At 42.6% G+C, this 11,848-nt stretch overlaps 1 pseudogene; it reads left to right on the forward strand.

The window, feature by feature from the left end:
* Positions 1-10,315: 10,315 nt before the first annotated feature.
* On the forward strand, positions 10,316-11,459 carry LOC101083789 (annotated as a pseudogene).
* The last annotated feature ends 389 nt before the right edge of the window (positions 11,460-11,848 follow it).

An 11,848-nucleotide genomic window follows, 5' to 3' on the forward strand; every position in this document is an offset into this window, starting at 1 on the left:
GTCGTTTTTGTAAAAACTTTGCATAGTTAAGTACATTTTTACATCTGAGCAATAGCATCAATTAATATACTGGCTAATGTCTTAGGGACGTAAGTTATATTTGGACCTCTACTGAATTATATCATCAAATATTATGTGGTTAGTTCAATGCACAGATGAGGACACCTGGGAATTGTTCATTGATTACCCAGTAGAGTCAGGAGAAAGAATAAGGACCATGTGACTTCGCAGCTCATGCTTTTTTTCTTCAGGGAAAGTAGATTTTCTGCAGCATCTTTCAGCTTATCAACGGATCTTTGTATGTGAAAATGCCATGCTTATCTAGTATTAGTTGAGAAAACTTCTAGTGTTTTTTTTCTGGGGTTGGTGATTTTGCAATAGCTAAGTGCTAATTTATCCTAAGCATGCTTGGCCCCTTGGGTCAAACCATTCATGAGAGCCGAAATCAGGGAAAACTGAGTACCTTGGAGAAGTAACCCAATCCTCTAAATACCGGTCTTTACCAATGCCCTTTTTACCTAGAAAGCTCTCCCGAATGCCCCACACTCAATTTTTATTTTCCACTTCTTTTCTCTACCACAATTATAACACTGCTAGTTTTTCTAATGGCGCCACCTCTTGAAGTCTCTCCCCAGTGTTCCATGTTTACTGTCATCTCATCTCTTTCCTACCTGGTTGAGAAAGAGAGTCCTCTAGACTCACAGCCTGCTGGGTTTTCTTGCCCAGCCGCCCTCCACATTCCTATCTCAGTTCTTCCTAAAATGCCCCTCACCCCCTATAATCCTTGTAGAAATGCTCCACTGCCATAAGGTAGGTCCAAATGCCTTGGTGGGTGATAACCGACAGGCAGGGAAATGTCTTATAATCTTCATGGCAAACTGTATCACATCAGTGTTTTTAGCCAGTATGGTAACAACTATAAAGTCCATGTTCAGAAACCAAAATAACTCACATGCCAAAGGGCTTCTTTCATATTGTGAAAGAGAAGCACTGGAATTAGGAAATGATTCGATTAGTGGCAGGCTGAGCATGTTTTATAATGTAGCTTTATAATGTATTTTATGGAAGGACGCCTGAGTGGCTCAGTCGGTTAAGCGTCCGACTTCGGCTCGGGTCATGATCTCACAGTTCGTGAGTTGGAGCCCCAAGTCGGGCTCTGGGCTGACGCTCAGAGCCTTGGGGGCTGCTTCGGATTCTGTGTCTCCCTCTGTCTGCCCCTCCTTCTCTCTCTCTCTCTCTCAAAAATAAATAAATGTGAAAGCAAATTTTTTTAATACTGTATTTTATAAAGAAACAAAGTAAAGTAATAGAAAGAACACAGGGGACGTGGTTTGATACCTTACTTTAGAGCTTAGAGCTTTTTCCCCCCTCTTTCTTACTATACCACCTGTTGCCTACACTAGGCACCCCTTCTACCGATTCTGTATTCCAAATGACTCCCTCCTGCACTGCAAAGACAGTTTTCAGGCTGCATTATGCTAAGTTTCAGGGATCCAGGGATGTTTTTGTTTTCAAGGAATCTGTGATCTCGTAGTAAGAGACAAGCGCAAGAAATATAGCCTTCACTTCATGCCCACCACGTGTTTGGTGCTTTTTTTTTCTTTACCATAGCGGTCCTCTAAGAATTCTGTAAATTACATATGAGATCAGAAGGACACCGTGTCTCTCATGTTCTATGTAACGTGATGTTGTATGTAAGGTCCCGTGTCTCAAAGTGATGTTACATGTAACGTCCCCTGAAAGAAATATAAATGTATGTAAATAAATAAAGAAACAAATAAAAACAAACATTTGTATATAATAAATATAAATATACAAATAAATATAAATAGATGTCTATGCATTAAATATAAATAAATATTTATATGATATATGTACCCTCATTCAAGAGCCTGTGTTCTCCCGCATATTGTCTGCCCAAAGGCACCCCTCCCAGACTAAACTTTGTGAACGGCAAATGTGATCTCACCACCTCGTCTCCTAGGTCCCTGGACCTCCCTGGCCACAGCACTCTTCCTCCCTGACCCCCAGGGTGGACCTCCTCACCAGTTTGTGCTACACTTTTCCTCCCCTCTGGCTCCCGTCTCAAACTCTACCTAATTTGCTGCTTCCTAGTCCCTCACATCCATTTTTTTTCCCCCTTGGGACACATTGTCTTTTTCTAGATTCCTGTCATCGGCCTTGTGTTTCAAATTCTCCGGGCCTCCTTCCTTGTCCTGAGGAAGCCTCTCTCCCAGAGCTGCGGGGACAGTGCCCCTGCAGCCCCTCTTTCCAGCTCTGCCCCCACCCGCTGTGTGCAAAGCACAGCCCGGCTGGAAGCCCGCCAACAGGCCGAGCCCAGAGGCCTGCTTTCCGCAGAGCTTCGGGCTCCGCCAGGTTTAGGAGGAAAGAGCAGGGTAGTGTTCAACCTGGAGATTAATGAGACTCAAGGGATCACTGGCGCCGAGGCCCGAGCGAGGCCAGGCCTAAAGTTCTGAGCTGGGGGCAGGGGACCCATGGGGGGCTTGTGGCTTCCACCCGCCTCCCAAGTAGTCCTGGGACGAGGAAGACATTGGCACTCCTGTGTAGTCACAGGGGGATAATCTCAGAGGCCAGGGAAACTGTGGGAGACTCACGCAGAGGCTGGGTTCCTTCCTATTCGGGGCCCCCCGAGGGTGAGGATGCCAACGGCTGGGTGCTCAGAGGTGACTTCCCAGGGCTCCCGCAGGGCGATGGCAGCTTTCGGGTCGCGGGGTCCCTAGCCAACGGAGAGGACTGCTGTCACCCCTAGGGCGTGCTGTGGCTGTGGTTACGGCAACTTAACCTCCACAAGGAAAGAATTGCAGATCGAATTGCAGGATGCAAAGGCTTCTTGTTACCGGGGCGCCTGGGTGGCTCAGTCAATGGAGAGCCGGACTTGGGCCCGGGTCATGATTTCGCGGTTCCTGAGTTCCGAGTCCCGCATGGTTCTCATTGCTGTCCGTGCAGAGCCTGCTGCAGATCCTCTCTCTGTGTGTGTCTCTGCCCCACCCCTGCTTGTGCTCGCTCTCTCTCTCTCTTTGTCAAGAATAAACATTATTTTTTTCTTAAGTCTCCTTGTTATTACAATAACATGGTTTCCACGTTTAAAAAGTCTTCAGGGAACTGCGAGTTGAGGAGAGTCCGTGTTGAGGTTAAGAACTGGATGTTTGGAAGGCCAAGTAGACACAGCACAGAGCAAACAGACGAAAAGCTGCAGTCCGTGAGGAAAAGCACAGAGGCCCCGGGGAACCCATTCAAGGACCGAAGGGGCCAATTCGGAGAAAGAATAAAGACCCGATGGAAGGATGGGCGGTCACTGAAAAGGAAAGATCAGGGTTTAAAAGGAAAGGCTCAAACTTGCAGATAGAAAGGGCTCACTGAGGTCCTGGGAAAACTAAAAAGAGTTGGGAGCTAAATCCTGCAAATGACACCAAAATCAAACAAAACAACAGGCAACAACAAGAAACCCAAGTATGCAAGTTTGCATCAATCATGAGAAATTACTTAACAATAATGAGCAAAAAAAATCATACTTGCATCTGATTCCTTTAAAGTTTTTTTATTTTAAGAGAGAGAGAGAGAGAAAAGGAGAGAGAGAGAGAGAAAGAGAGAGAGAGAGAGAAAGAGAGAGAGAGAGAGAGAGAGAGAGAGAGAGAGAGAGAGAGAGAATGAGCAGAGGAGGGGCAGAGAGAGGGAGACAGAGAATCCCAAGCAGGCTCCAAGCTGTCAGCCCAGAGCCCCTGGCAGGGCTTGAGTTCATGAACCCACCAACCGTGAGATCATGACCTGAGCCAAAATCAAGACTCGGGTACTTAACTGACGGAGCCACCCAGGGGCCCTGCATCAAATATTTCTATCACTAACCTAGAAGTTAGACGATGGCAGAGTAAAGACAGCAGGAGAGCAAATCCCCACCCTAAGGAGTCTACTCCCAGGAAAAACCCGCATTCCCCTGTGAGTGAGAGAAAGGAATTTTGTGGCTCCTCTAGGATCCTACAACTCTGTCCCTCAGACAGCTAATTTGAAGGCAATACTAAAGCAATGAATGGCAGAGGGGACATGGAAGGGAGGACTTGGTCAGCCTTGACTCTTGCAATAAACAGAAGGAACTGGTTGGCCCAGAGCTGGGAGGAGGGTTTGCTCCAGGAAAACATTACAAATATGTCACCGTTGATGTTCGAGTTCAGAACTACTACTGCCTTCCCGATCCTGCAGCTAATTTGACACTTTTAGTATGGAAAGCAGAAGAAAACAAGAACGTCCAACAGTCCAGCCTCAGACTTCTTTTTTTTTTTTTTCTTCTGACCTTCTGCCCCAGGCTCCAGTGCCCATAATCTAGTTGTGTCATTTCTTTGCCATCCGGGATTGTTTCCCCGAGACCTTGATGGTCTCCAACGTCCTCATCATCCTTTATGGTCAGGTGTGGTTGAGCCCTGGTTCAGCAGCAACCAGAGCTGCTCTCCTGGTTCCCTTTGGCTGCGCCCATGTACCCCCAACCCCCTTCCAGGCGAGCTCAGTGTCAACCCAGTCCTGCTGGGAGACAGATGTGCACCAACTGGGCTGCCTCTCCACCTGGAGAGCAAGCTTAGTCTTCCTTAGACTAAGAGCTCTGTGGGCCCCTTCCTTATTCCCCAAATCACTGTGGGTCATAAATCCTCTCTGGCCTATATTGCTAAACCCTGTTTTGTGCCCGTTTCCCTAACTCCTCTTCATTTGCCAATAAGTACATACGACTATATCGGAAAGAGAAAGGAACTTTCATAAAAATACAAAAACTCAGGAGAAATATATTCCATTGTAAAGAAAATGCAATAAAAAAAAGATAAAAAGTCAGAATTGAACATTCTCCTCATTCAGGAAAGAATTTATACACTCTTTCTTGCCAATGGGTTAAAAGAAAAATTGGATTTTCTTGTTTTAATTTTTTTTAAATTTTTTCATGTCTAGTTATTTTTGAGAGAGAGACAGAGACAGAGAGACAGAGTGTGAGTGGGGGAGGGGCAGAAAGAGAGGGAGACGCAGAATCCGAAGCAGGCTCCAGGCTCCGAGCTGTCAACACAGAGCCTGACGCGGGGCTTGAACCCACAAACCGTGAGATCGTGAGCCAAGTTAAAGTCCAGCACTCAACTGTCTGAGCCACCCAGGTGCCCCTTGTTTTACTTTTAATTTTTTAAAAGATGAAATAAATTTTACTGACAGTCAAACAAAACAAAACGGAAAACCATCCATATGCCCACCTCCTTCTTACTTGGGTTTTCTCCAGATACCCCATCCTTTTCCTTACTTACCAGTCTCTAAAATCATCAGCTTTGTTGCTTCTATCTTTGGTTAATTTTTTGCATTTTGCAAATGATGTGTGGGAGGGATGGTGGGAAGGAAAGCCCATGCTTAAAGATTTTTTTTCCTTTGTTTTTGTCTGCAAGCTAGTAAGAATATACTTGGGCAAGAACCATAAATGAGTCTTTCTACGTCTTTTTTTTTTCCTTTTCTGAATTGGACCAGCTTTCGTATGCTTTTTCCCCCCCTAAAGTAGAGATGTGAGTGGATATCTGGAAATCCTCTTTGAAGAGGGAACTGTGATTTATTAGGTGCTAAATTGTAAAAATGCTTTCGAAATTAAACTGCCCTCCAGCTTTAAAGCAGAGAAGCCTTCCGAGAGCAATGAAGCCTGGTCTTGCGGCCCAACTGTGGTTGAACACTGAATCTTGATCTAATGCTTTTACTTTTATCAAAGGGAGAATGAAAAGAAGAAAAAAAGATTCGGTGCTGGGCTCCATTCTGGTTGTTTTCTACTGAATGACAAACTGTCCCAAGTCTTGGTGACTTAACACAACAACCATTTAATATATTATGATTTTGTGGGTTAGAAATTCCAGCAGGGTTCAGCTGGCCTGCAGTACTGACTGTAGCTGGTCGTTTGGGTCCAAAGAGCCCATGACAACACTTTCCCTCACTGCCTGGCACTTGGCAATGATGATTCAAGGTCTGGATTCAGATGGGCACCTCTCTCTTCCTGTACATGTGGTTTTAGGGCTTTTTCACCATGTGCTTCCAGCAAGGTAGTCAGACACCAAGCATGGTGGATGAGGCCTTTAAGGATCCAAGGGTAAAAAGCAGTACTTTCAATAAGCCTCCTGTAGCTTCCGCCATTTGCAATTGGTCAAAGGCATCGTAGGGTCAAAGATGGAGAATAAAACTCTAGTGCACCATGGGAGGGCTGGCAAAGAAAGGAGAGCCATCTTCAATTCACGCTAAGTGAAAGCGAAGTTTTAAGAATTTGAAGCGAGTATTTTCTTTCAAATGGACTGACTTCATGAAATGTAGGCATTATTTAAAAGGTGTTTTGTATTTTAAATCAGATAAAAGGAAACATCTTTCTTATTGGACAAAAGCAGGTGTAAGGACAAATATAAATAAAACAGAAGAGGGCTTTTTTCTCCCTGTTGAAAATAAGGGAAGAGATTTCTCTCTCCTCCTTTTTCTTAGAACATTAAAGCATTTGCTTTAGAAAACTTGTAAGTGCTTTCTCCTTTCTTCAAAATGTGCGTAAATCCTTAAAAAAACTGTCTGCTTTGTGATCCAGAAATGTTTTTCTGTAGAACTTGGGGGCTCTCCCTTTTAAATGTAAGTGTGAGGGAGACAGCACCCCATCTCTGTTTTCTGTGGGAGTGTCAGGGGTGCACCAAGTTGAAAAACAACTAATCATAAAAATAGGAGAAGTTTGTTTCTCTTCCAGATAATGTCATTAGCTAACGTAGATTATCTCTCTAATTACCAGGTAAATTTTGGGTGAACTGTGTGTGACAAAGGTGTTCTGGAGCCCTTTTTTTTAAATTTTTTTTTAAAGTTTATTTTCTGTGTTTGAGAGAAAGAGATAGAGAGAGACAGAGCGTGAGTGGGGGAGGGGCAGAGAAAGAGGGAGACACAGAATTGGAAGCAGGCTCCAGGCTCTGAGCTGTCGGCACAGAGCCTGATGCAGGGCTCGAACTCACGGACTGTGAGATCATGACCTGAGCCGAAGTCGGACTCATAACCGACTGAGCCACCAAGGGGACCCCTGTTGTGAAATCCTTTTGCATGAGGAATAGTTCATTGTTTGTCTTGAAAACATGTATGGAATGGGTGGTATTCACTTGACTGTGTAGAAAGGCGAGCTTTCTCTCTGTCTTTGTAATCCCTTGGCCGATTTCCTGTCATGCTCATTATATTCTGACTTAATGCTTATTCAACAATGAAACTGATTTCTTTCTCTACTACCTTTGTGGAGAAGATTCTGGGTTGGAAAATTTTGTTTTCAATTACATTTCCCCGACATAAGCTGAGATAAGAAAAACCATAGATGAGAAAAAATTTCCATAATCTAGAAACCTATGCTTGGTAATACTCAGAGATGTTTCTAAATGTTTTGCAAATGGACTTTTATCTGAGCACTACTTACAAGGATGAAAATTGGAAACAATCTTAAGTGCCCCACGGAGAAAGGTTAAATAAGACATGGTATGTCTGTGCATATGTCTGTCTCTCTCTGTCTCTCTCTGTCTCTCTCTCTCTCTCTCTCTCTCACACACACACACACACACACACACACATCACACAAGGAAATACGTAGGAAGAATTGGATTAAAATGCAAACATGTGTTGGTGTGCTTGGGTGGCTCAGTTGGTAAAGTGTCCAAGTTCATCTCAGATCTCAGGTCATGATGTCCCGGTTCGTGAGTTCAAGCCCCACACTGGGCTCTGTGCTGACATCTAGGAGCTTGGAGCCTGCTTTGGATTCTTTGTCTCCCTCTCTGTCTGCTCCTCACCTGCTTGTGATCTGTTTCTCTTTCTCAATATAAACAAACATCAAAAACAATTTTTTAAATGTAAACATGTGTGATTATTGTTTTCTTTTAATTTTTTTTCTGTAATTTCATTTTCTTTTTTTTTTGTACTTTCATTTTCTAATGAGCAAATATTTTCATAGTGAGAAAAAGTAAATTTATAAATAAATATATTTTAAGGATAGAAGTATATAGAAAACACTGGATGGTTGACTTAACATGGCAGAAAATCAAAACAGAACTGTGATGGGAAGGGGTGGGGGAAGATCATTAAATTCTGAGGAAAATGATAAAACTCTGGGGAAAGGTGATGATAAATGACAAAAGAGAATAAAAAATGACGGTAAATAGGAATCAATGCCCATTTTTTCCAGACCTGTGGAAATAAAAACAGCTGGTTTATAACGTTTCAAGCAAAATTAATAATATTAAGTGAAGAGCAGGAGCTGTCTGATAAAGCATTTTGGAAAGACCCAATTCAAAAAAAAAATGTTCAATCAAATAAACAAACATAAGTTGTATACTTGAGTTCTACGGTTAAACAATAGCACACCCAGCAAGTAGGTTTTTGTTCCATTCTATCGTTTGACTTTGAGTTTTGCATTTAATCCTTTAAAAAGCTGTCTTATTCCTTAGAGAGAGAATTCATTTTTTTTAGCATGGTAACAGGTAAATATAAGCTTGTAAATTCCCAGGTAGCTAATTTGTTTTAAGCTCCTTTTGTTAAATAATCCATCCTTTGTAGTTTGCTGATGCATTATTTATCAAGTAGTAAATGCATACATGTCTCACTGTCTGTTTCTGGGCTATTTATTTTGCTTCATTGATCTCTGGATCTTTTAAAAGTAGATTATCGCTAATTGATATAAAGGCTGGTAGTTTCATCAAGTCTGTGGACACTTGTCTTGAATATACTTCAGTTCTACTGACTTCTTAATGGACGTACTTTCACAGAGTGTTTGCCTCAACTCACTGCAGAATGAACACCAAGAAGGAGAAAATGTTGTATCAACATTGAGGAGACTGGGTCAAATCATTCATCTTTTCTTCCTTCCTTCCTTCTTCCCTTCCTTCCTTCTTTTTCTTCCTTCCTTCCTTCCTTCCTTCCTTCCTTCCTTTTCTTTTCTTTTTCTTTCTTTCTTTCTTTCTTTCTTTCTTTCTTTCTTTCTTTCTTTCTTTCTTTCTTTCTTTCTTTCTTTCTTCTTTCTTCTTTCTTTTTCTCTCTCTCTTTCTTCCTTTCTTTTTTTTTAATTTTAATGTTTTATTTATCTTTGAGACAGAGAGAGAGAGCATGCAAGCAGGTGAGGGGCAGAGAGACAGGGAGACACAGAATCCGAAACAGGCTCCAAGCTCTGAGCTGTCAGCACAGAGCCCAACGTGGGACCCAAACTCACAAACCATGACATCATGACCTGAGCCAAAGTTAGACACCCAACCAACTGAGCCACCCAGGTGCCTCTTTCTTTCTTTCTTTCTTTCTTTCTTTCTTTCTTTCTTTCTTTCTTTCGTTTTATTTCTTTACTTTTCTTGCAATTGTGGCAGGCATTCTTAATGACTGTCTTGCTCACATATATTCTTACCAATTTCAAAATCCACTGTGAGGTAAGAGCAGTTAGAACATAAAGGGCATTAATCATTTGGAGAGGGCGTTTATAAATCAAAGTTTAATCAGAAGGTCTTCTACCAAAAATCTATCAGGCACAGTGTAGAAGACTAGAACCTCATTCCAGAAGTCAGGATTCTAATGCTTTCTCCATCTAGCTGTGTGGATTTGAGCAACATATCTAATTCTTGAATCTGTTTCTTCTTTGCTAAGATAAAAACCTATGAGTAGACTAGATGATACCTTAGAACCCAATCAATGTCTAAAATTGTGAATTTTGAGGGAATGGTATCAGGTTCAAAAATACAGATGTCACTTTATTTTTGCCAATGGCCTTGATAGAAGGTAATTTTAGTGATATTTTGGAACCATAGTCTTCCCATGCTACTTGCTTTTATTTATGCCTGCCCACAATGATATCCTGGAGACTGAATCTGAGAAAACATTTTTTACTAGATTTGCAAAGGCTTACAGACAGGTAAGGTATCTATGATTGTGGCCATATTACCCGGTTTAGGATACATGTATCTCTGACACCCAATAATAATATCTTATGTTTCCCTTCCTCAGGTACCTGGAGAATGTTTTCAGGTATCTGGAGAACATTTACGTAAGAGCCAAGTTCATAAATGGTAATAGAAATTGCTGAATTTTATTTATATAGGTCAATGAGCCAAGTGGTAAACCCAGAAACAAGTAAGCTACAGTCTTTTAATAGCGAATCTTTTGAGAACCTGATGAACTGAGAAATTTCCAGAAGCATAGATTTGTGCCTGCCAGGTCTTCAACAGACCCAGTACACTGGGATTACCATGAAATCGGTCTGACTCACTGGGTGGCATAAAATTGGTCTCCCATCTCAGTTTACCTTACCTGGGGTCTCAAACACATGGCGTCGCAAATCCCTCAGTAACAGAGCATTGGAAGGTTACCATGTGCCATTTGAAAAAAAAAAAAAAATCTTGGATTGACTCAGACCAAAATTCTGTGTTGAGTTTCTTTGAATCCAGAGGCTGAAATCCAAAACCCATTCAATCTGATTATTTGTTTGGTAATCAAAGTCAATCTGTTAATTTGGTTCTGTTTCTGATTACATATATCATATGTATGTATACATAATATGTAAAATGTTATGTAGTACTTTCCGTTTAAAGACGTAGCAAGGTACAAATACGGAAATCACCTCAAGCTCCACCTGGAAGAGGTAAGAGGGTAAGGAAGTGGAAAAGCAGCACATAAATGTAAATGTATCAGAATCTGAAGGCCGGGCTTTTCCGTCACCTTCACTTCTCACACACTAGTATCACTGCCATTTTGGTGGCAGAAGGGGTTGGTTTGTATCCCAGACATGTTGATAAATGTAGTACCTCAAATTAATATCCTTTAAATATTCATTCAGTAGTTATACAGTGGCAACAGTACAAACTGATTTATTTTTGGTTACCTTAATATATATGTTCAAACAAATTCACTTACTGATTCACTTCTAAGAATTAAAGGAAAGCCAACATCGTTTAAAAATCTAGTGAAACATGTTGCCATCAGAGACGGCAATGGACTCATTGGTCTGGGTGTTAAATGCTCCAGGGAAGTAACCCCTGCCATCCGTGGGGCCATCACGTTGGCCAAACTTTCCATCATCCCTGTGTGACAAGGCTACTGGGGGAACTAGATGGGCAAGCCACAGACACTGTGCCCTGCAAGGTGACTGGCTGCTGTGGCTCCATGCTGGTGTACCTCACCCTTGCACCCAGAGGTGGGCATCGTCTCAACCCCTGTACTCAAGAAGCTACTGACGATGGCTGGTATTGATGCCTGCTGTACTTCGGCCAGGGGCTGCATTGCCCCCCTGGACAACCTTGCTAAAGCCACTTTTGATTCCATTTCCAAGACCTAAAGCTGTCTCACCCCCGAACCCTGGAAAGAGACTGTTCACTGAGTCTCCCTATCAGGAATTCACCGAACATCTTGGAAAGACCCACACCAGAGTCTCTGTGCAGAAGACCCAGGATCCGTCTGTGGCCACCACATAGTTTTTTGTTTGTTTAATCCTTTTTTTAATGTTTCTTTATTTTTGAGAGAGAGACTGAGAGCCAGGGAGGCGCAGAGAGAGAGAGAGAGAGAGAGAGAGAGAAACACAGAATTCAAAACAGGCTCCAGGCTCCGAGCTGTCAGCACACAGCCTGATGCAGGGCTCGAACTCACTGTGAGATCATGACCTGAGCCAAAGTCAGATGCTTAACTGGTGCCCCTGTTTGTTTGGTTTTTAATGTTTATTTTATTTTGAGAAAGAGAGAGGGTGCAAGCGGAGAAGGGGCAGAGAAGGAAGGACAGAATCCCAAGCAGGTTCGGCGTTGTCAGTGCGGAGCCCAACATGGGGCTCGAACTCAGCAACGGTGAGATGATGACCTGAGCTGAAAGC

The sequence above is a fragment of the Felis catus genome, chromosome C2 (genome assembly GCF_018350175.1).
Source record: "Felis catus isolate Fca126 chromosome C2, F.catus_Fca126_mat1.0, whole genome shotgun sequence".
Lineage (NCBI taxonomy): Eukaryota > Metazoa > Chordata > Mammalia > Carnivora > Felidae > Felis > Felis catus.